Raw genomic sequence first — 24,807 nt, forward strand, 5'->3', positions numbered from 1 at the left:
TCTTTTGACTAAGTCTATATGCCTAGCTATTCCTACGGATAGGTGGACAATACCCAATAGTGATGACTTAGAGGAGGCGGCGACTGTCGGAGGACTCAGAGAGAGGAATTTTACAGGTAAGATTTTACAAAAATTCAGTTTTTTGGATAGAGTGGGAAAGGGTTACAACATCTACCAGTTTTTTTTTAAATTGCTGTCTGTGTCCTTGCCCGGGAGATTCATCCTCATTTTTTGTCCCTGTGACCCACAAAGTGATGACAAAGCCAAAAGTTTAAAGTTGACATTGGAGCCAAAGGTAAAGGGGGAGATCTTCTAATGGGGGACGCCTATTTTAGTGACATCTGTCTAAAGCTAAGTATATTCACATAGATCATTTTTTGTTCAACCTGTGGGCTATACAGCATGGATGGAACAATCTCTTGCTATAGCTAATTTATTCTGACAGCCGCAGCTTCCGCCTGACACCCAAACAATGGCTGATTGGATGCAATCACTGATGGGTAACCATTTTTGCACCCGGCTCCTTTGATCTTTCAATTGAAGGATGTCGGCAGGAGGTGGCCGACAGGGCTGCCCACATAGAGAATTTTATCTGGTACCTCAAATACCTGCTGAAAATCGTATAATGTGTACCCCGGGGAGAGATTTAGGCCCCTTTCACACTGGGCAGACTCCAATTAGATCAGCAGGGGGTCAGTCCACTGACCCCCTGCCGATCAGAACAGGCGGATGACAGGTCCATGTCTGCTCAGTTTATGCAGAACGGACACAGACAGAGCCCGCTCTGCTCTATGGGCAGCCGGGTGTAAACGAACTCTGCTATCCGTTTACACCCAACTGTCCTCCAACCTTTATCCACCTAAAGAGAAGGGGACGGATCCCCTTCAGTTTTTTCTTTTTCATAGTGGAATGGATCAGATTGGAAGTAGTAAACAAAGTCTGTTTACACCGGCCGGTCCATAGGGATGAATGGAGGGCCTCATTTAGGTCTGCCTGAAAAACTGACAGGTGGACCTAACTGGACCCTTAATGTGAAGAGGGGTCTTATACTTTCTTTTTTTTTTTTTTTTTTAATTAGTTTTTATTGGATTTTCAAGAAAGTACAAAACACGAGTTAACATGGTGTACAAAGTAACATAGAAATGTGACCTGTGAACACAGTGGTTTAAAAAAATGAAGAAAACATTCGTATACATAACTATCCTTAACATGGCTGTGATCGCCATGTATTTCAGAAAATTTGCATATTAACCCTTACGCAAAAAAAACAGAAGGAAACAAAAAGGGAAGGGGAAAAGCAATAGGAAAAGGGTGAGCAGCAAGGCGGGGTAGTAGCCTCCCCCCTCCACGTTGTCTGTCATCCGTTGCAGTTACCTCAAGACACGCGCTGACCCCAGGAAGCACCCAAATGGGAACATTTCCGCCCCCTGGAGCCGCACCTGTCCAGAAATTGTATTCATACAAAAAAAAGGAAGGAAAACAGGATTACATTCTGGATGTTCGAAATGCCTCCCATAATTGCCACCTGTTAAATTGTTTAAAGTTTTGAGTAGAGCATGAAAGAATTTTTTCGTATTCAAACGACTCTCCTACGATCTGTATCACTTCTCTTTTTGAGGGTAGCACCTGGCTTTTCCAGTTGCGAGCTATCGCCAGTCTGGCCGCATAGAGAATGTGTTGGACTATTACCCTGCTGGAAGGAGGATACCAGTCCATTCCAATACCCAGTAAGGCCTGTTCCACTTTAAGTTTGTTGAGAATACCCGTAATATCTGCTATCAGTCTATGTATTGAGGACCAGAAACTTCGTAGGGATAAGCATGACCATAACATGTGCACCAATGTATCGACTTGCCCACATCCTCTCCAACATAGGTTTGAGCAGGACCCGCCATACTTACCTAAAACATAGGGAGTCCTATACCAACGTAGGTGGATCTTTTGTGCCCCTTCTCTAAAGGTGGAGCATTTAGTAAGTGCGTAATTCAGCTTAAAGGCTTTCAGCCATTGGGCATCAGTGAACGTCTGTTGCAAGTCTTTTTCCCATTTCAGTAAATGGGATTGTTTTAAAAACAGGGACCTGTCATGCAGTGCGTTGTAGAATATGCTGATCCCCCTCCTGCCTACGGTGTCAGTAAAACAAAACTTATGAACTTGGAGAGGGAAAGTGACATGTAGCTCCGGTAAAGTGTGCAAGATATGGGTGACCCTATGGTATGTCAGAAATTCAGTCTTAAATTCTGGGAATCTCAGGCATAGATCAGTGAACGGTATTAGGGTGGAGTGAGTGTACAAATCCAGGACATGATATAGTCCGTACTTTCCCGGGGTCTTATACTTTCTTAAAGTGATTGTAAAGTCTTGTTTTCTCTATCGTTCATCGACAGACGCAGCTCCATCTTCATTACTAGTAGGGCTATGCTCCTCCTAGGCACTCCTTGATAGAGAAAACGAGACTTTACAATCGTTCATCGACAGATGCAGCTCCATCTTCATTACTAGTGGGGTTATGCTCCACCTATCGTTAATAGGCGCTAAGCAGGAAAAAAGATAAACCACACCTATGGGGGCTGTCCCTGCAGGCATAACCCCAAACACCCTGCTATCATTAAGCAGTTTGTTCTGTTTAGTGTTATGAATAGGAACTAAGCTCCCTGATGTAACAGGGAAAGTTTGTGATTTTTTTTTTCACTAGTTAGTTCCTCAGGACCAAGATCCAGAGCAACTACATGCAGACAATGAGTTGCCTTTACTCTGTCCTAAGCCCAAGCATCTTAAAGAATATGCTTTTTAATTCTTTGGATGTGGTTCGGGCGATCAAGGTTTATTTGGAGGCAAGCGAATCTTTTCAAAATCAGACACTCTTTTTGTCCTTTCTTATGGACCTCGTAAGGGATTGGCTGCATCTGCTGTGACCATTTCCAGATGGATCAGGCAGACAGTGGTACAGGCTTATTCACTGAAAGGTCAGGTTCCTCCTTTCCCGGTGAAGGCGCATTCTACGAGAGCGCTGAGTGCCTCTTGGGCTTTTCGCCATCAGGCGTCGGTGCTGCAAGTGTGCAAGGCGGCAATTGGTCGCCTGTGCACACGTTACAAAAATTCTACAAAGTAGACGTGTTGGCATCCGCAGGAGCTTCTTTTGGCCGCAAGGTTTTGCAGTTTTGTTTCTCTTTGAGGGTGTAATTTTGTTGTGGGAGAGCTCCGGTTGTTCCTGGTTGCGCTCCATGTTACTTGATTGGCTATGTTTAGCCTTTGGGGGACTTGCATTTGTTTTTTGCGTTGTCTTCCCACCCCTCATAAATATACTGCTTTGGGACATCCCTACTAGTAATGAAGATGGAGCTGTGTCTGTCGATGACTGATAGAGAAAACTGGATTTTTGTAAGAACTTACCATCAAATCCTTTTCTCTGAAGTTCGACAGACGCAGCACCTGCCCCCTACTTCTGAGTGTATGGGGTATTTTCTATTCTAAACACTGCTTGCAACTAAACTGCTTGATAGCAGGGTGTGTGGGGTTATGCCTGCAGGGACAGCCCCCATAGGAGTGGTTAAGCTTTTTTCCTGCCTAGTGCCTATTCCTGATAGGAGGAGCATAGCCCTACTGGTAATGAAGATGGAGCTGCCTCTGTCAATGAACTTCAGAGAAAAGGATTTTACGTTAAGTTCTTACAAAAATCCATTTTTTTTTTCTATTAAAATAACATGTTATACTTACCTCCTCTGTGAAGTGGTTTTGCACAGGGCAGCCCGGATCCTCCTCTTCTCGGGTCCCTGGCTGGAGCTCCTGGCCCTTCCCTCCTGTTTAGTGCCCCACACAGCAAGAAGCTTGCCATGGGGGCACCTGAGCCAAGCCGCAGCTCTGTTTAGCCATTCAGACTCGGAGCTGCCGTTCGGCCCCGTCCCTCTCTCCTGATTGGCTCCCACTGCTGTCAAACTCAGTTAGCCAATCAGGTCCAGGTCCAGGATGACTGAAGCAATCATGGACATCTCTGGATAGAGAAAAGCTCAGGTAAGTATTAGGGGGGCTGCTGCACACAGAATGCTTTTTATCTTAATGCATAGGATGCATTAGGATAAAAAACCTTCCTGACTTTAGAATCACTTTAATTTTTTGTCTCTGGGACATGAAGTGAAGGGAAATCTCTGCAAGGTTTTAATCATTGCCGTCATATTTAATGTTCATATTAAATACAAATACATTAAATGCTCATTAATGTTCAATTATTAATGTAATGTTCATGTTTGACTGCATTATACCGTTATTATGATGAAAACATGGAGTAATAATAAAATAGGTTGTATATCCTAATAGAAAAATGTTTCAGCTCTTTAGAATTGGGGTGAAAAGGTGGTGGTTTCACAGTTCTGTAATACAGACGAATCTAAAGCATTTCTGTAAAAATATGCGCATGATGAATTGGCCATGGCGCAAAGTTTTCCTCGAAGTTATTGACAGTTGCACGCGTGTTTTCGTTTGAAGGGGGTTTCAGCGTAGCTTGTTACGTAATGCCTGAAAATGTGATGACTGCTCCTTTCTCATAAACATAACAACTATTCCCCAATCTCAGACCATGAGAACAGCGGCCGCTGCGATCTGCCGCGAGATCTGGACGTCTTGGCACAGAGACGAGCTTTTAATGAGGAATGGAAAAAATGACTAGCTGTTTCTGTGCAGGTGGAAAAAGGTTAACACAACTCGCCTGTCAGATCTCATTATAAAAATGTCCATAGAATGGAGGAGAAAACATACAAGACAGAAAAGAATGACCGAAAAGTAAGTGCTAATAGGGGCTTTCAGTCCCCCGGCGTACCTGTGATATATTATCCTGCTTCTGTCACCAGGCTGTACAGAGACCTCGGCTGCCTCTGGGACTGACTGGTCATAAGGACAGCGGTTGTCTTTGAAGAGAACTTTGTGGTGTACGCTGTAGGACTATTCAACTTTGTGTTTTTTTTTTTTTTAAACAATACAAAAATACCAACACAACAATTTTCATTTAAACATTGGTTAAAGGCCTACTCCAGAAACTACAAAAAAATCAACCTTTGCATTACCCCCCCCCCCCGGACTGCAAGGGTTAAATGCTCATTGTGTCTAGGGGGTAGAGTAACAGGCATAATTACTTGCCCAATTCTGGCCTGCTCTGGTGTTGTCCTCGGTTCCCTGAGGCCCTGGTCTGTAGGCAGTCCCTCTACGTCCCCACATACAATGCAGGGCTATTAAAGCAGAGCGGAGACTAATAAAGTAACTCGTTAGAGGTTTTACACTATTGGTGTTTATCTTTATTGGGGTGCATGCATACTACTGGATGTGATGGCTTGGGGGCAGTGGAGTGTTACCACATCCTTGGATGGTTTGGAACAGCCCACATTGCTCTCCATGATGAAATGGGAGTGGATTAAACACAGTAGCTTATTGTAAACTCCCGTAATAGGAGGTCTGTGCTCTCTGGTAGGAGTAAAACTTGTATGTGGTGGTGGCGGTGAATTCACAACAGGGATTTCTTTTCACTTATCAACACAACCCTAAGAGCCGGTTCACACTATTACGACTTGCCAGGCGACTTGGTCAGCCTGGCAAATCGCGCACCGTGGGGTCCATTGAGTAGTACAGGAGCCGTTCTGTTCTGACACAAGTCGCTCCGAAAAAGGGTCCTGTACTACTTTGGGGCGACCTGGAGGCGACTTGCATTGACTTCAATTATATGAAGTTCGTGCAAGTCGTGCCGAAGTCGTGGTGCACGCGACTTCACAGGTCGCCCCCGAAAGTCGGAGTGACCTAATGTGAACGGGGGCTTATCGATTTTTCACTTGTGTTTATAAGTTTGACACTTGAACTCACTGTTTATTATTATTTCTGATGTAATTTAGCGCAACACTGTTTCTATTTTTATCCCAGTGCATGGGTATTTTTATGTTTAGCCACATACTTTATGCGTTGTTAAATCCAATGTTAATTGGAAGACAAATCACAAGTCTCCTACCTGTGGGTATACTGCCACCTTCCCAGGAATTCTCTCTTCGGCCTTCTGACATCTCAGGTAGCCATTTCTTTGGTCTGTAGAGCTGCTTACCTGGTCTTCATTCCACACTTTTTCACTACGTTTTTATTAGGTGGTAGTAGCTTCATCTATAGATGCTTCTTTTGGATAGAAGATCCTGCAGGCAGCTGGATTTATTAGGAGTCTCAAGGATTGTCCCCTTGGCAAAAGAGGCCAGCACCCTCTAGTTCAGTGTTTCTCAACCAGGGTTCCGCGAAACCCTGGGATTTCTCCTGGGGTTGCTAGGGGTTCCTTGAGCAATGGGCAATTTCTGCCTCTCAGATAAGTTCCCAATGACACCATTGTTCCTTTTAGCTATCTGTAAGGGGGGTAATTCTTCCCAACGATGACAAGAGTAAGGAACATTCTTCTCACTGACTGTCACACTAATGTGTCATGAGTTGCAGATTTTTAATTTTTAGCAGCGGTTCCCTGTTTTGCTTGCGCTTCTAGCAAGGGTTACTTTGCGGTAAAACCAAGGAAACTTAGACCTTTGTGGTGTATATAAATGTACTTTTACTAAACAAAAGCATGCTGTACATACAAACTATTGCAAGATATTAGGAACATATCACAAGACTGGCAGATATAACAATGCCTAACACATGAACAGCCTATGGTCTGTAAACAGCAAAAATACGCTTCTTAAACATACAACCCTTGTCCCAAGAATATTGAATACTTAGCTCTGGTGGTGGGATTCCAATGGATGTCTGCAGCAACAAGACAAAGAGGTCCTCGCCGCATGTTTTCTCCAACTACAAACGAACAAACAAGCCAGGCTGCATCCTGGATTTTTAAGGGCCAAAAGGTGAGGTAGAAACAGCGCTTTTCTCATGCAAATTGACCCTTTTATAGTCCTGTACACAGAAAGACCTCCCACAGGATGTGGTCATATCTTTTGACCACTCCCAGGCCACACATGGCTGCACCTCCCCACTATAAGCACATGGCTCATTAAATATGCGGCAGCCATTTTAAAACTACCTGTGGGTGAGAGAAATTATTTACACATGGATGGGAACATTTGTAAAAAATCCACAACTGATACATTCCCCGAGACCAGAAATTTATTTCAAGGGTTCCTCTGTGTTGAAAAGGTTGACAAAGGCTGCTCTAGTGACTATAGCTTTTCATATGCTTCAGAGCTCAGTTAGCTTAGGAGCTAAACTCTGCAGCCTCCATCTTCAGATATCAGGCAGCAATTTCATAGGTCTACAATGCTACTTACCTGGTCTTTCACTAAGTTTTATGGGGTGGACTTCTCATCATCTGTGGATGCTTCTTTCAGATAGAAGATCCAGCAGGCAGTTGTGTGATCACCTGCTTTTAATTATTACAAAGATTGGCTACAAAATTAGGGGCAGGCAAGGACATCAGAAAAAATACAATAAGGGCTCTTTCACACGGCCGCTCCGATATTTTTTTTTTTTTTTTCACGGTCACGGGTGACACTTGTGTCATCCGCTCCGTATGTCCTCATATGATCCCATCCGTTTGCAGATGATATACGGACATAATGTATGTCAATGGGATTGCGGATGTCAGCGGATGACACCGCTGACATCCGATTTTGCTTCCTTTCCGTTTTTTAAATGGAAGAAAAATAGGGTTCTGTTCCGTTCCAAAAAATGGAACAGAACTGAAAGGACAAAAATCAGATGTCAGCGGATGGTCATCCACTGACATCCGCAATCCCATTGACATGCATTATGTCTGTATTTCATCCCATTTTTTTATGAAATACGGAGCGCCTGTGTGAAAGAGCCCTTAGTATTTATTTTTTTATGTCCTTACCTGCCCCTAATTTTGTGGCTGCTTCTGGACATTCCACAGAACAATCTGTCCTCCAATGGATGCTGGAGTAAACAAAATGTCTTTTACTTAGCAAAAAATCCTTTTCTTAAGAACTTCATTGGAGGACATCAGTCGCTCCTCTCTGGTGGCGATGCTTAAAGTGGACCTTCACCTAAAAAGTAAAGTTGTTATTCTCTTCCTACCCCCAACCCCTAACAAAATTGCAATTTTTTTTTCTTTAGGATATTAGGTAGTTTTTTTCATATGTGCTACCTTTTTCTCAATCTTCTCCTAGGAGAGGATGGCATTACCTTAGCCTTGCCCCCTACCTGCAGCCTCCTGGGATAACATCACCCAATCCAGGAGAATACAGGACCTGTCTCCCTACACCCCTTGATCTTGTGTCTGTGCAGTGTGATGAGGTGTCTGAGAGTCATCAGGAATTCGCAGCCAGCTCCTAATTCAAGATGGCAGTGCCGGAGATAGACAACCTTGAGAAGAATCTGCTGCGGGGAGGACAGCATGGGACTTCTTGGACTGGTAAGTATCTGTTCCTTAGAAAGTCAGCAGCTACAGTATTTGTAGCTGCTGACTTCTAATTTTCACACTCCTGAGTCCTCTTTAATTTCCTAAATATATCATTACATTGTGTAGTTGTAGAGTATAGTTGTGCCCCTTTCTCTTTTAAAGCTTTCCTGTTTATCCTTTAAAGTAGAACTATAGGCAATTTTTTTCCATTTCGGATAGAGCATGGGAGGGTTATAACCCTTTCAGATTTTTTTTTTCCATCTGTGTTCCATTGCAGAGGTTTTCCTTCACTTCCTGTCCCATTGCAAAACAGGAAGTGAGAGGAAATCCTGGCAAATTAAGGGAATTTTTTGGGGACCCCCAGGTCACCAGAACTAGTGTCCCCATTGGAAGATTTCCCCTCTATTACTTTTCTGGGGACAACCCAAAATTTGGGATTTTCTTTTACTTTTGCTTTCAAAATGAATGGTAAACAAGACAAATAGAGAGGTTGAATCTCCTTAACGGGGAAATGGAGAGCAGTAAAAACTGACAAGTGTTCTAATCCCTCTCCACTCTATCTAAAACAAAAAAAGTTATACTTTAATACGATGGGTAGCTTTATTGACCAGTAGGGAGGCTGGAGAGATCTGAAGGAGCAAGACCATGCTCCACTTTTATGGGAAAGCTATAGATTTACATTTAACGTGAACCCCCAAATCTTGGGATTATCTGGTCTTTAGATATCAACCCTGTTTAAGAGCCTGGCTCAACTGCCTCCTAAGCCACACTATTAGCAAATGAGGCTATCAATCAGTGATATGCCAATAGCAGGTGGTGCAAGGGCAGGACCCAGGACAAAGAAGCTAGGTCCATATTTGCATATCTAAATACCAAGGGATTTGAGGTACCTAGGATGTTCATTGAGAATAACAGCATTTCTCTTACGTCCTCCGACAGTCGCCGCCACCTCCAAGTCATCACTATTGGGTAATGACTTCCGCTCCGCAGGAGTAGCTAGGCAAAAGACTTAGTCAAAAGAACAAAAGCATTTGCATAGACACACCCTTGGGGGCTGTCCCACTGGTCAATACCCCCCTGCAGTGATCACTCCCAACTCAGTTTGTTTCTGCCTAGCGTCAGGAGTAGTTAGGCTTTCCCTGTGCTGGGGCTACAGTCTCAGCCTTTCTAATCTTTTTTATTTGATTTTCTTTTAAAAATGTCAGTTTTTTTCTTGTTATACTAGCTGTTTCTTTTGTCAGCTTTAGTTGTTAGTCGACTCTTCGGATGAAGATGGATTCTTGCGGAGCTGGGAATCAGACTGACCGCCCTGGTTCTCCAGGGCAGAGGGTCAGAGGGACCCCCAGCCTGCCATCGAGCGTTCGGCCTTGTGTTCGTCCTGGCATTATGAATGACCCATCCCTGCTCGCAGCAGGGATGCAGCCTGTGAGGTGGCTACCTCACTGGACACATCTGCGGTGCTGCAGTGCCCTGTCCTTGGCTAACGGCATTCCCTGTCAGATGAGGACAGGGGCTTTCCGTTCATAGAGGCATCCCACGCCATCTGGTACAGGTAAGTACTTCTGTGTGGGGCCTCTGTCTTGGGTGGCAGTCCTGTGTTGCTGTGTGTTCCCCATGTCTGTGCCTGTATGGGGATCCTTGTGGCGATCCCTGCGGGGGTCTTTTGTACATGCGCTGCGGTGCTGTGTATTGCTGCCCCTTCCCCTCTGTCACTTCGGTGTTTTTCTGGGGGTGCAGACAATGTGTGTGGCGGCCGCAGCGGGGTAAAACCACGTGGTCCGCCATTTTTAATATGGGCAAGCATGTCTGGCTTCACTGTGGGCTACATTACATGCTGTTTTGGCGCCATCCAGCGCCATCTTGCGTGTGGCAGACCGATCGTTCCGAGCACATGTTCGGCGGCCATTTTCCCGAAGCCTCCCATTCAGTTCTATAGGTAGCCATTTTCCCTCGGTTATTGCAGCTTATAGTTCAGCCTCTTATGACCTCACTTCCTTTTCCTCTGAAGCAGCGATCGATGTGGTAACACTCTGTGGGGCTCTGCAGACTGTCTCTTCCATAACTTTCTGTTTTTTCATTCCTGGCTCAGTTTCTTCTCCTTTTGGGGGTCTTTGGTCACTGTACATATAGCGGTGGGCTGCGCACTCCGCAGCGGTATTAAAGGGCCAGTACCTTTTATTGCACTGTTGTTTTCTAACTTGGGCAATGGAATCTCAGGACAGCAAATTTCCTCCAGCTCTGGTGGGGGACCCCAGTCCTGCTGGGGCCCCTGTTATACCTGATTTGGCCGCCGTTGTGGCGTCTTTAGTGTCCAAAATGGAGGTACTGATGGCTGAACGTGCTGCTAGGAAGAGACACAGATTATCTATCTCCTCTGATTCAGATGGTGATGTGGCTGCTGCGGCAGGCATGCCCTTTTCAGGGTCTTGCTCATCCTTGGACCCTCTGGGGTCTGAGGCGGAGGGGGTTGATGTTTCTCCCCCGGGGTCGCCTGAAGAACCTCCATGGGACTTTAACTTAGTTCTGTCCGCGTTGCAGCGTTCTCCCTTTGAAAACATCCCGGAGATATCGTTGCCTCTACTGTCTAAGACGGTTGCTTTTTTAGTGGCGATCACTTCGGCTCGCAGAGTGTCGGAGTTGGCGGCGTTGTCTTGCCGCTCTCCTTACCTGGTGATTCACAAGGATAAGGTGGCCTTGCGACCTCATTCATCTTTTCTTCCTAAGGGGGTCTCTGAGTTTCACCTTAATGAGGACATTGTCTTGTCTTCGCTCTGTGCGAAGCCTAAGCATCCTAAGGAGGTTGCATTACATTCCTTGGATGTTGTCAGGGTGATCAGGGTTTACCTGTCGTCCACTGAATCCTTTCGGAAAACGGATTCCCTTTTTGTCCTTCCTGAGGGACCTCGGAAGGGCATGGCTGCTTCTGCAGCGACCATTGCCAAATGGATCAGACAGACCATTGAACAGGCCTATGCTTTGAAGGAACGGGTTCCGCCCTTCCCTGTTAAGGCGCACTCTACCAGATCTTTGAGTGCGTCCTGGGCCTACTGGCATCGAGCCTCGGTGGCCCAGGTGTGCAAGGCTGCGACTTGGTCGTCGGTGCACACCTTTTCCAAATTCTATAAGGTGGATGTTCTGGCATCAGCTGATGCCTCCTTTGGCCGCAAAGTTCTCAGTGCGGCAGTGCCATAAGGGACCCTTGGTTTTTTGTGGGTCCCAGACTGTTGGGGTTGTTTATCCCCTGGGTTATTTGCTTTCCTTGGCTGTTGCTCCTGTTGAGCTTTTTCTGTTGCCCAGAAGGTTCTCTTACTGTGTGTGTAAGGTTCCTTTCTCTGATATGGGTACTGCTTTGCCTTTTCTACGGTTGCGTCTCCCACCCCTCATGTCTACACTGCTTTGGGACATCCCAATAGTGATGACTTAGAGGTGGCGGCGACTGTCGGAGGACGTAAGAGAAAACTGAATTTTTGTAAAATCTTGCCTGTAAAATTCCTTTCTCTGAGTCCTCCGACAGTCGCCGCCCCCGCCCCTCTTTTGGGGTTTTTTCTTGTACACTTACTGCTATTCTACCAAACTGAGTTGGGAGTGATCACTGCAGGGGGGTATTGACCAGTGGGACAGCCCCCATGGGTGTGTATATGCAAATGCTTTTGTTCTTTTGACTAAGTCTTATGCCTAGCTACTCCTGCAGAGCGGAAGTCAATACCCAATAGTGATGACTTAGAGGTGGCGGCGACTGTCGGAGGACTCAGAGAAAGGAATTTTACAGGTAAGATTTTACAAAAATTCAGTTTTTTGTGTTTTCTTCGTTTGAAAATTAGTTTGTGCTGTCCAACCTGCATATGGCTCAGAATGAGCTACCAGAGTGTGTGGGGTTGATTTACTAAAGGCAGATAGACTGCAAGAGCAGTTGCTCCAGATCTTAGTAAATGAGGTGAAGCTACACTTTGCAAAGAATACCCAATCATGTGGAAGGGAAAAAAAAAAACAGTATTTTTTTGCTTGGATGATGGAAGTCAGCAGAGCTTCTGCTCATTTACTAAGCTCTGGAGCAACTGCTCTTGCCAAAGTGCACAGTTTATTCGTTTTATTAAATCAACCCCATGGTGTCTTCTCAAAGAGTGTATGGGAGTGCCCATTGCTGCTACATTGTCTGCAGTGCAAGGCAGGCTGCTTAAACTGACAGGCGTTTGGAGTTTTTACAAGCCAACTTCTAGGGAAGAAATGTGTATTTTCTGCCAAACTTCATCGTAAAACAAAAAGCAGACCCAGGTAAACACTTATTAAGAGACCAGTTTTATTGCTGAAGCTTGTGATCTGAGAGGAGTTCTATGAATTCCAAGTTCAATATACATTCTCTACCTGTGACATATTTGCTGCAAATTCTTAAAGTGGAGGTATGCTAAAAAAAATAAAGTTGGCCTCTGGTGTCACAAAGTGAGGAGACCTCTCCCCATGGACCGCAATAAAATCTTCGTGGTTCAAAATCTTCTCAATTCCTCATTAATGAAGTAAAAATTTTGACTGGAGTTACACTTTAGGACTGAAGTCCAATACAAAGATCGGCTCACACATTTTACATTCCAGGTGCATTTTTGGACGCTTGCCAGTGCATTTTCTTTCCACTTCTTTTTTTCTTCTCAATTCAGGACATGTGTGTTCCAGCGTGTTTTTGATGCAGAGAAAATGCAGCATGTTCTACTTTTGTTGACTGCACTGGAACTCACTGCCCTGGTGTGAACTAGGTCCATTGGAATACATGGAAAACACTATGCATGTGCTTTTGATGAAGATTAACCTCTTTAGCCCCAGAAGGTTTAACCCCCCCCCCCCTTCATGAGCAGGCCATTTTTTGCAATATGTCGCTGCGTTACTTTAACCACTTAAGCCCCGGAGGATTTGGCTGCTAAACGACCAGGGGGTATTTTGCGATTCGGCACTGCGTGACTTTAACGGACAATTGCGCGGTCGTGCGACACTGTACCTAATTCGAATTTGGCGTCCTTTTTTTCCCACAAACAGAGCTTTCTTTTGGTGGTATTTGATCACCTGTGCGATTTTTTGATCATGCGCTATAAACAAAAAAAGAGCGTAAATTTTGCAAAAATAACAATATTTTTCAAATTTTTTTTATATGAAATTCCCCCCCAAAAAAATGTAAAAATCAAAATTTTTTAACATTTTCGGCCAATTTGTTTTATGCTACCTATGTTTGGTAAAAAAAACGCAAAAAGCGTATTTTGATTGGTTTGCGCAAAAGTTATCGCGTTTACTAACAAAGGGAAAGATTTTTGTAATTTTTGTTGTTTTTTTTTTAACGCGTAATGGCGGCGATCTGCGATTTTTTTTTTTTTGTGGTACTGCGACATTGCAGGGTACAGATCGGACCCTTGACTGACATTTTTGACACTTTTGGGGTTACCAGTGACATTTCTACAGTAATCAGTGCTATATATATATGCACTGTTACTGTAAAAATACACTGGTAGTGAAGGGGTTAACTTTATTTGAGAGGGAGGGGCTGTGTGTGTCCCTAGGGGCGTGCTTTCTACTGTGATTGGCTGTGGCTTCAGCTGTATGAACGGTGATCAACGGTTCTACATAGTAGAACCGTATGATCATCTCTCATACACAGGGGAGAATGACAGGCAGCTTGTTTACACAAGCCGCCTGACTTTCTCCCTCTCCCCCGCCGATCGCAGAGTGGCCGGCCGACATCGGGTCCGCCGGTCACACGCGCGGGGGGGTCCGTGACCACGCGGGAGCGGGAGCGCGCGCTCGCTCCCTAGACCCTCACAAGCAAGCGACGTAGACTTGCGTCAGTTTGCCTGTGAGGGGCTGACCGCCGACGTAGATAGTCGTGTGGCAAGTGGTTAACAATTGCACGGTCATGCAACGCTGTGCCTAAATAAAATTGATTACCTCTGAAATTTCTATTTTTTTGCGCTATAAACAAAAAAAAACAGACGGTTTAAAAAAAAAAAACCCATAAGTATATATTGATTGGTTTGCACAAAAGTTATAGTGTCTACAAACTATGGGATATTTATTTATAGACTTTGTAAAAAAAAAATGTAATTGTTTTTTTACTAGTAATGGCAGTGATCAGTCATTTTAGGGGGACTGCGACATTGTGGTGGACAAATCTGACAATTTTTTTTTTTTTTTTGGGGACAGTGATCAGTGCTAAAAAAAAAAAAAAAAAGAAGCACGCTCACTGTACTAATGGCACTGGCAGGGAAAGGGTTAACATCAGGGGGGGCGCTCAACGGGTTAAATGTGCTCCTACGGATTGCTTTCTAACTGTGTGAGGGGATGCTTTGACTGGGGGAAGACAGAGATCCATGTTCCTGCTTAGCAGAAACGCAAGATCTCCGTCTTCCTCTCTCACAGAATCGCGGTGTGCCTTGTTTACATAGGTAGACCATCATTCTGTCTTTCCTTAGAGAGATGGCTGGGTGTCGGCGAACTTTGGGTCTGCTGGACCCGTTGATTGGCTCCCACCATTTCCAATCACATTTTGAGTGGGTCACCAGTGGTGCGTGCCCCAGACCCATCGCACAAAATCGCGTACAGGTACGTGATTTTGCGCAGGAGGGCCGCCCTTCCACAGTATATCTGTGTGAGAAGGTCCGGAGGAGATTAAAATTGCGCTGGACTGCATCTGGTGTGAACCAGTCCTCTGTAAATATTGTCCAAATACAAGAGGTGTGTGTATTTTTATATATTTCTTCCTAATCTGTGCAGTAATCCAGTATGAAACTATACCTCACTGCTGCTCTCTCTCCCTGGGCAGGGTGACTGGTCTGATCCCCGCCCCCTTCTGTAGATTTCTGTAGGCAGCCTGTAGTGGGTGGAGCCTGCTGAGCCCTTCCCACAGTGATGGTGTCACAGCTACATTTACAAAGTAAAATCTGGGTTTGTAAAGGCATCTGGTGAATTGTTTTGGGTGGCATCCCAGTTGGTCTCTGAGAAAGAAGAAACGACTGGTTCTCAGAAAGCAGGACACGTACACTGCCACTGGAAAAGGAACCTAATGCCCCGTACACACTAAAAGAAAATCAGAGGAACTAACGTAGGTATCCGATTCCCCAATCCACACATTCGAGACGAATGTGGGAATCACTCTGGCGGAGGTGTTGTGTTTCAATAGCCGCCCTCAGAATACATTGATCTGTGTACCAGAGTATATAGCCTGCGGCGCTCAAAGAGTGGCTGTTTTTTTTGTTTTGTTATTTGTTTTCTATTAAGGGCCCTTTCACACGGGCGCTCCGTATGTCCGCAAATCATCCTATTTTTTTGCGGATGATTTGCGGACATAATGTAAGTCAATGGCATTGCGGATGTCAGCGGAATACCATCCGCTGACATCCGATTTTCCTCCTTTCAGTTCTGTTCCGTTTTTTGGAACTGAACAGAACCCTATTTTTCCTCCGTTCAAAAAACGGAAAGGAAGGAAAATCGGATGTCAGCGGTGTCATCCGCTGACATCCGCAATCCCCATAGACTTACATTATGTCCGTATATCATCCGCAAACGGATGGGATGATATGCGGACATACGGAGCGGATGACACAAATGTCATCCGCTCCGTGAAAAAAAAAAAAAAGTCCCGCAGCGGAGAACAACAGCGGAGCGGCTGTGTGAAAGAGCCCTTATTTAAATATTTTTTGGTTTCTAATCTTTGTTACATTTTTTTAATATAGAAAAAAAAGACAGACCTACTGAAGGCAATAAGGTAAAAAATCATCTGCCTTTAGGCCCCCTTCCACACTTGTACAACCTGAAAGTTGCACGACTTTGATGCGACTTTGAGGTGATGTGACGTGAAGCAATGCCTGTGGTTGTGGATGACGGTATGCCTCCGGTGTGTGGAAGAAGGAGAGTAGGATTTTAGGCTCCGGGAAGACGTGATGAGGGTATAGCCGGGTCAGTCTGTAGACTTTGCTAACCCTGCGTTCCAGGCCAGACTGGAATAAGAGTTAAAAAAAAAAAAACAAGCGGGAGGCTGCTGGTGAAAGCAGGTGGAGGACTTGTTTGGAGCTATGGAACTGGCAGAGGTCGCCAGAGTTTAATCCTGTGAGATGTAATGGTCACCGGCGCTCCTCTGTGCGCGGACGGCGTTACGGTGCTCGAAGAAAAAGGAGACGGCGGCCGCAAACGTCCTGGCTCTGCACAACGACACATGTATAAGACTCAAAATCTGAACAGCCCAAAAACTCTTCCTAATTTTGCTGTAATCATGAAGGTATGAGCTGATCCCTGGCTGAGATTGGAAAGCGGAGTTCTTCTGGCGAGAGTGGAAGTGGTCCGGAGTGTCAAGGGTTCAAGCGACCTATGCTTACAGGCGTATTACCATGTTGTTTCTGGTGAGTGCCCACTCTTAAGGGGTCACGGATGGTGTGGTGAAGGTTTATACCGAATTATCATCTTTGAACACCGGGAGGACTGAATAATTGAGGAATAACTGGTTTTACCTTAAATAGAGACTGTTGTTTGGCGGTACAATCCTCTCATATGAGGTCTATATGATCACGATATGTTGAACACATATTAAGCGCTGCTGAATGTGATACGTGCTGGACACTTCTGGTTTTAGTATTTATTACATTATATTTTAGAATGCCTGTGTAATGTTGAGGTCTTTGGACCTCAAGTCACATCAAAGTCAGACCAAAGTAGTGCAGGGACTATTTTGAAGTTGCATCGATTTGAGGTTGCACAGATATTAATGGTACTCATTGGAAATCGTGTGGTACGATTTGTCATGCGACTTTGCAGTCCCAAGTGGCACAAGTGTGAAAAAGGGCCTTAAAGTGGAACTAAAGATCTGCTGTTATTTGCTGTGAGCAGGCAGGCTGTTTATTGCAGAAGAAACCTGCAATAAAACCAGGGCTGTGGAATCGGTAGATAAATGTTCCGACTTCTCCGTTTTTTGTACTTTCGACTCCGACTCCCCGACTCCGACTCCTCTGTATTAATCTTTCGACACTGACTTGGGTGGGTGGCATTGCAGTAACTATTCTGGCCACATCACTAACGATCTCTGGATAAACAAGGATGGCTTCTTCAACTAACAAGATTTCATTTTCCAGCAAAAGACTCTCTCTTTTCATCATTGAAGATGCAATGCCCTCAGCTATTAACCCTCCATTTTTGTTCAGGCAATATAACAGGCTCTTCCATTCCAAGAGGAATTTACCCAGGGTTAGATCATCACATTGCAACCTCTTGGTGACAGTGAAGGGGTGAGAAAGAAGGTTCTCCAGCTCTTTTGTTTGTGCCCACTGGTTTTCAGTTAATGCAAGATTTTCATTGTCCATGTCTTCTATGAAGTCTAAGTTCAAGCAAACGCGTCACCATTAAATAAGTGCTTCCCCAGCGAGTTGTTTGATCCAAAATGGCTCCTTTTCCTGCATGTCTTTTCAAAATTGCATCTGTTTTCGGGGCCCTGGCTGCAACAGTTATTCGCCGTAATTTGCCAATTAGTGTAGCTCCATGGCAATCTTTTAATCCATCTCTTATGGCAAGTTGCAGTGTATAAACCGCACATCGCATATGATGAATAGTAGCAAGCTTCAATGCTTCTTCAACGAAGTTGTCTAAAAAAATGTCAGCATTCTCTTCAGTTTCTATATTTTCTCCAATACTTGCAGAACTGTCTTCCTCTAACTCTTTTCTCTCATTGATTTTTATTGAGAAAAAGTCAAGTACAAAATACAACAAACATGGTAAAACGATCAGGCTAGACATGGTCCTGAATACCATACATATAAAATTGAGGAGTACTAACATTCGAGGGGGGGCATATCCATTAACCGACTGTGTTGAGGTCAAAGAGGGTAGTCCAAAGATCCACCCCAACACGCTATGGGAGCTGAAACAGGATGCAGAGGGTCGAGTCCCCATATAGAGGGATGCAAAGCCCAAGAATAAACCACAGGCAATATACAACGAGGTAAGGCGGAGGGTATCTCCAGGAGGGGAAGTATGAGGGGACACCATGCCCCCAATGGGTGGCGAGACATATGGGTCCAGCACATTCCCCTTCCAGAGAAAGCCCCCAAGAGTGATAGGGCTGCAAAGAAGGGTGGGGGGGGGGGAGTAAGGTAGGATAGACTGGAAGGGGGTAGAAGGGAATAAGAGCATAGGAGGCTCAAGAGGTTAGCTGAAATAAGGAGAGAAAAGAGGAAAAAGAAAGAGGGTCTGGCGGCCAGATCAAATAGAAACCTGTACATATTTAGCCCAGGGTTCCCAGATGATCTCAAATTTAACCACATTATTATTGATAATACCAGAGATTTTTTCCTGTGACATGATCCAGGAGATCTTAAGTTTGGTTTCCCTGATGGACACCCTGGGTGTTTTCCATGCTCTGGCTATGGTGAGTTTGGCTCCCAGGAGCATAAAATGGAGGAGTTTCTGAGCAGGTTTAGAGAGTTTAGGGACCTTGACGTTGAGAAGTGCAATTTGTGGGGACTGAGCGATCGGGTGATCAAGTACTTTACGAATGATCTGGAATAATGTATTCCAGAATAGCCTAATCTTGGGGCAGGCCCACCAAGTGTGCAAGTGGTCACCAGATGAACCGCAGCCCCTAAAGCACTGTGGAGAGGCGTTTGGAAACATGGCCACAATGCGGGTAGGGACCAGGTACCATCTGGTGAGCAATTTAACATTAGCTTAGATGAGAGAAACATTCAGTATAGCTGTAAAGGAGCGTTGAAGGCGAAAACCCCAGTCATCCAGGTCCTACTCCATTTCCAGGTCCCTCTCCCAGGCTAGCGCATATGCAGGTTTGACATTGCTGTTGGATAGTATTGAATAGATGAGGGAAATCCCTCCCCTTGGGTCCCTGGCTTCCGAGCACCAGCGTTCATAAATAGAGATTTGTGGAGGGTCAGGTTTATCGTCCCATATGGAGTCGAGGAAATGTGATATCTTGAAGTGACGATATCTCTCAGTGAGGGGCATTTTGAGGAAATTGACACAGTGTGGGAAAGAAAGGGGCCCCATGGAGTTAAAGAAGTGTCCAATGCGAAATAGGCCCTTGTTAAGCCACCAATGGAAGGCTTTGATATTTAGTCCAGGGGGAAATAGGGGGTTGTTAAAAACTTCCTCTAATGCCTAGTACACACGCAATGATTGTCGGCCGACTGATCGTCCGACTTTTGTCCAGAGTTGTGTTTTGTTGGTTGAAATGTGCCTATACTGCACACGAATTTTCTCGGCCAACAAAATTCTACTTCAGAAGTGATGTCATGTGCTGGTTTACTTTCCGTGTGTTTTTTCTTCACTGAGCATGCCCAGACTTGCTCATCTGATTTTTGTCTGCCGAAATCTGTACTGACTGACGGAAAATTGGCCGTTGTGTTGACGGCCAACAAAAATTTTATAGCCTACACACCAGATTTTATTCAGCCGAAAAGTCGGTGTCGGTTGTCGAAAGCATCAAACTAACAAGCCGAAAATCGGCCGATCGGACGTTGGCCGAAAATTCCCGGCCAATAATCGATGCGTGTGTACGAGGCATTACTCTAATATCTGTTTGTTACCTTCTTCATCTGCGTTCATCTTCTCAATTGTGCTCAACATGTTAGAAGCGTTATCTGTCACAACACATAAAATCTGTTCCTTTGTCATTTCAAAATCTTCTAGAACATCCTCCACTAACTTCTGAAGGTAATCACTGGTGTGATGTGCCTGAGTGTCCTTTAATCCGAGGGTCCGTGTTATTGTTTTGTTATTTTCATCCACAAATCTAACATTAACCACTTGCCGACTGCCTAACGCAGATCTACGTCGGCAGTCAGCCCCTCACAGGCAAAGCGACGTAGGTCTACGTCGCTAGCCTGTGAGGGTCTAGGGAGCGAGCGCGCGCCCCCGGAGGCGCGCTCCCGCGCGGTCACTCGGCGATCGGCGGGGGAGAGGGAGAAAGTCAGGCAGCTTGTGTAAACAAGCTGCCTGTCATTCTCCCCGGTGTATGAAGGATGATCATACGGTTCTCCTATGTAGAACCGTTGATCACTCTTCATACATCTGAAGCCACAGCCAATCACAGTAGAAAGCACGCCCCTAGGGACACACACAGCCCCTCCCTCTCAAATAAAGTTAACCCCTTCACTACCAGTGTATTTTTACAGTAACAGTGCATATGTATAGCACTGATTACTGTAGAAATGTCACTGGTAACCCCAAAAGTGTCAAAAATGTCAGTCAAGGGTCCGATCTGTCCGCCGCAATGTCGCAGTACCGCAAAAAGAAATCGCAGATCGCCGCCATTACGCGTTAAAAAAAAAAACAAAAATGACTAAAATCTTTCCCTTTGTTAGTAAACGCGATAACTTTTGCGCAAACCAATCAAAATACGCTTTTTGCAATTTTTTTTTTTTTTACCAAACATAGGTAGCATAAAACAAATTGGCCGAAAATGTTAAAAAATTTTGATTTTTACATTTTTTTGGGGGGAATTTCATATAAAAAAATTTGAAAAATATTGCTATTTTTGCAAAATTGACGCTCTTTTTTTTTTTTTTATAGCGCATGATCAAAAAAAATCGCACAGGTGATCAAATACCACCAAAAGAAAGCTCTGTTTGAGGGAAAAAAAGGATGTTTTCGGCCAATTTGTTTTATGCTACATATGTTTGGTAGAAAAAAATCGCAAAAAGCGTATTTTGATTGGTTTGCGCAAAAGTTATCGCGTTTACTAACAAAGGGAAAGATTTTTGTCATTTTTGTTGTTGTTTTTTTTTAACGCGTAATGGCGGCGATCTGCAATTTTTTTTTTCTTTTTTGCGGTACTGCGACATTGCGGCAGACAGATCGGACCCTTGACTGACATTTTTGACACTTTTGGGGTTACCAGTGACATTTCTACAGTACTCAGTGCTATGCATATGCACTGTTACTGTAAAATTACACTGGCAGTGAAGGGGTTAACTTTTTTTGAGAGGGAGGGGTGGTGTGTGTCCCTAGGGGCGTGATTCTAACTGTGATTGGCTGTGGCTTGAGGTGTAGGAACAGTGATCAACGGTCCTACATAGTAGAACCGTATGATCACTGTTTCTACACAGGGGAGAATGACAGGCGGCTTGTTTACATCAGCTGCCTGCCTTTCTCCCTCTGCAGCGGCGATCGCCGAGTGACCAGCGGACATCGGGTCCGCCAGTCACATGCGTGGGGGGGTCCGTGACCACGCGGGAGCGCGCCTCAGGGGGCGCGCGCTAGCTCCCTAGACCCTCACAGGCTAGCGACGTAGATCTACGTCACTCTGCCTATGAGGGGCTGACTGCCGACGTAAATCGTCGTTAGGCAGTCGGCAAGTGGTTAAGAATTACATGCAAAATAATGGTACCACTTTCAATACCTAAAATCGGAAAGAATCATGCCGCCAGGGAGGTTAAACTGATGATATTAGCATACTGTCTGTCTTTCATTCCCAGTGACAGTGAACACCGTCACAGGAGGCATAAGCGTTAGAAAAAAGTGATAGCCTGTGCGTCCAGGAGCAGAAGCTGTTGAGCTGTAAAAACACAAAATGCCAAAAAACGCTGCTAAACGCTGTAACAAGCTGTTAGCTGCTTTTAGCTGCTTCTGATGTTTTTAGACATTTTTACTTTATAGGGAGTGTTTTCCCTGTAAAAACGCCCTAAAAACCCTAATGACAAAAAATGTACAAAAAAACCCCGTAAATGCTAGTCAAAAAGCGACTAAAAGCACGTTTTTACAGCTGCTTTTTCCCGGCAGCAGCACTGGCATTTTTTTTAAACGTTTCTGTGTGCATGAGGCCTAAATCTGTACTTTTTATCTGGAACAGAACTCTGAAATTTTACTTTAAATTTCTACATTCTATTCATACACAGCGTCTTCGGCATGCAGTGCGGGCACACGATATGAAATGCGGTCCCCCCCCTCCCCCCCCCAGAAAAACTTTGATCCCTCTCAATTTACATTGTAATTATTTAGCAGCAGAGGGGAAATCTATATTTACTGTAAGTGCATCCTTGCATCCATAGCTTTTATAATGCAGATGGCGTATGGCATAAAGAGCACCTTTGTGAAAGTAAACTTGGGATGACCAAGGCCTGGAAAAAATCTGCACTTTTTCTTTGACGACTTAATGTAAAAACAGCTGTATAGGCAGCAACGCGAAGCTTGAACGGCCTCCAAATGTGTTGTCTGGCGTCATGACAACACTTCTATAATTACAGATAGTCATGTGATCGGTTCGGACTTCAGAAAAGGTAAACTTTTTTTTTTTTTTTTCTTCCCTCTTTTAATGAGCTTAGTGATGTAATAAAGACACCTGTTACCATTTCCAGCCTTGTTGAAAGGTCCCGTAAAGAAAAGCAGATTTGTCATCATTTATCTAGGTGACATTTATGTTTTTGATTATGTACCGGGATGGCTAGAAATATTAATATGCCTTCCATAGAAAACGAATTGTTTCCCAGCATTGTATATAATGTATTCGGCGTACATGGATGCAAGTGATTGAAGTCTGAACAAAGATTGGCCTGTGTTAGTTTGATTTCATTATGACTGAAAGCAAGCTTCACCCTCCCAATGAAAATTTCAGTCTTTTCCCCCCTACCTTTGTTACTTTGTTATGCTGGAATAATATACCACCAGGCCCCGGTGGATCCAGCGTTGTCCTCTTCTCCGCTCTCCTACTTCATGGCTTGTGCTGCGCCACCATCTTCCTTATTACATCACAGAGAGCTGTCTGCTTCATAGGCTTTGTGTGGCTAGGGGGCAGTAAAAGCACGCAATTGAGCTATGGTTTTACTGTCCCCCTACCACGTGTGAACCAGGGCATGCAGCCACTAAGGGCTACGCAAAATGTAAACAGCATGTCGCGTTTGGCAGGCTTTACCACCACCGCATGCAACCAATGTGAGTCTAAGGGTTCGTGCCGCAACCTCATGCATTGCGCTTGAATTGCAGCTCTGGGGTTTGGCATTCACAGGGTTAAATTAGGTGCTTGTCAAGCACCCTTTGAAAAGTGATCCACTGTGGAATGCTTTCCAGCAGGGTGGCAAGGGCTACCACACATGTGAGCAAGCCCTAACTGGTTTCTGTGGTCCCCCCCCCCCCAATGATGTGCTGCTAGATCTTGCGCATGTGTAGACCGAGATCTGGCACCGTGTCCGTTTTACATATTTTATGAATGGGGATTGTAATGTATTTTTTGATACCAATGGTGCGTTTTTCAGGAGGCATTGGTGCGTTTTTCAGGAGGCATTTTTCCATTCATAGAATAATATTTCATTAGACACGGCATCAGATTTCCATCTGGCACCGTCTTTGTTTACTCCATTCTAGGAACGGGGAATTATTGCTTTCTGGAATATGTAATATAAAGCTCTATGCACACAGGACGTTCAAAAAAAGTATTTCTGGACGTTGGATTGCTGGCAGGAAACTGCTGCTTTTAACAACGCACTTTTAACAGCGTTTTTGTAATCGCGTTTTTTTAGTGCTTTTGGGCGTTTTTGTAAAATTACACCTGCTTACAATCAGCTCTGCAATGTAAAAAAAATGCTGAGCACGTTTATGAGCGTTTATGCATGTTTTTTTGTGGTCAGAAGAATTGCTCTTGAATGCGATTTTAGGAGGTTCCTACAATGGACACATTGGATAACATAGAGGGGAGTTTAAGGGCTGTTAAAAAACAAAAATGAGGCCTTCTTATACCAGGAGGCAGCAGGAGGAGAGTGAAACGTCACTCTCTCCTAAGGCAAGGCCATACATAATTGATTTTTTTTTATAGTTTATTTTTATAACCAATTGGCTAAACTAAAAAAAAAAAATGATTACCCCATCAGGGAGCCTTCCCTGCTGGCAGTATACAATGATCAGTGTTGCTGGCTATAGCTGGCATCACCGTTTGTTTGGGAAAAACCCAACAGGCTGGTTGTACACAATTTGTACAACCAACAAGCCCATACATGGATCAAAATTCGCCAGCCAAAATTCGCTGTCAAAATTTGCCTGCTGAACTGGCCAAATTTTGATCCATATATTGTCAGCTTGGTTTGAGCAAACCCAAACAAGCAAAATAAAAAATAGTAAATTACAAAAAAAATACAAAAAGTTGCTTTTTTTTAAAGTGCTGGATATGGGGATTTGATTGGTGCAAAATATCATTTTTGGGTGAAGATCTACTTTAAAGTTCCATTTCACCTATAGAATATTTTAGCATAATTGCTATGTGTTTTTTATTTTCTCCTTTTATATTTAATTGCTTTTCTTTATAAGTTTTCCACAGTTCTTGGCTTTGCAGTGCCCATCTGGCCACGTCTCCCATTTGAAACCATCTGTCAGTTGGTGTGGGCGATCTCACCTTTTTTGAATGAAAATTACCTGCCATTGGCAGTGTAGTATCACTTAGGGGGTGCGTAAGCCTTCTTATGATAGTAGAGGAGCCTAATAAT

The 24,807-nt window shown here is 44.4% G+C and overlaps 1 protein-coding gene across 4 annotated transcripts in view; it reads left to right on the plus strand.

Annotated features, from left to right (window-relative positions):
- The window catches only part of LDAH (lipid droplet associated hydrolase), a 458,687-nt gene that overhangs the window by 15,749 nt on the left and 418,131 nt on the right, over nt 1-24,807 (plus strand). Inside the window, exon 1 of one of the 4 annotated variants that reach the window (XM_082249860.1) lies at nt 5,305-5,454. The exons of 2 other annotated variants lie outside the window; for them this stretch is intronic. The gene's annotated coding sequence lies outside the window, so the exon portion shown is untranslated. Of the gene's footprint in view, nt 1-5,304; nt 5,455-22,560; nt 22,615-24,807 lie in introns of those variants that run through there. One more of the 4 variants, XM_082249862.1, reaches the window with a different exon arrangement.

This window comes from Pelophylax lessonae (assembly GCF_965119305.1).
Source record: "Pelophylax lessonae genome assembly, chromosome: 3".
NCBI classification, from domain to species: Eukaryota; Metazoa; Chordata; class Amphibia; order Anura; family Ranidae; genus Pelophylax; species Pelophylax lessonae.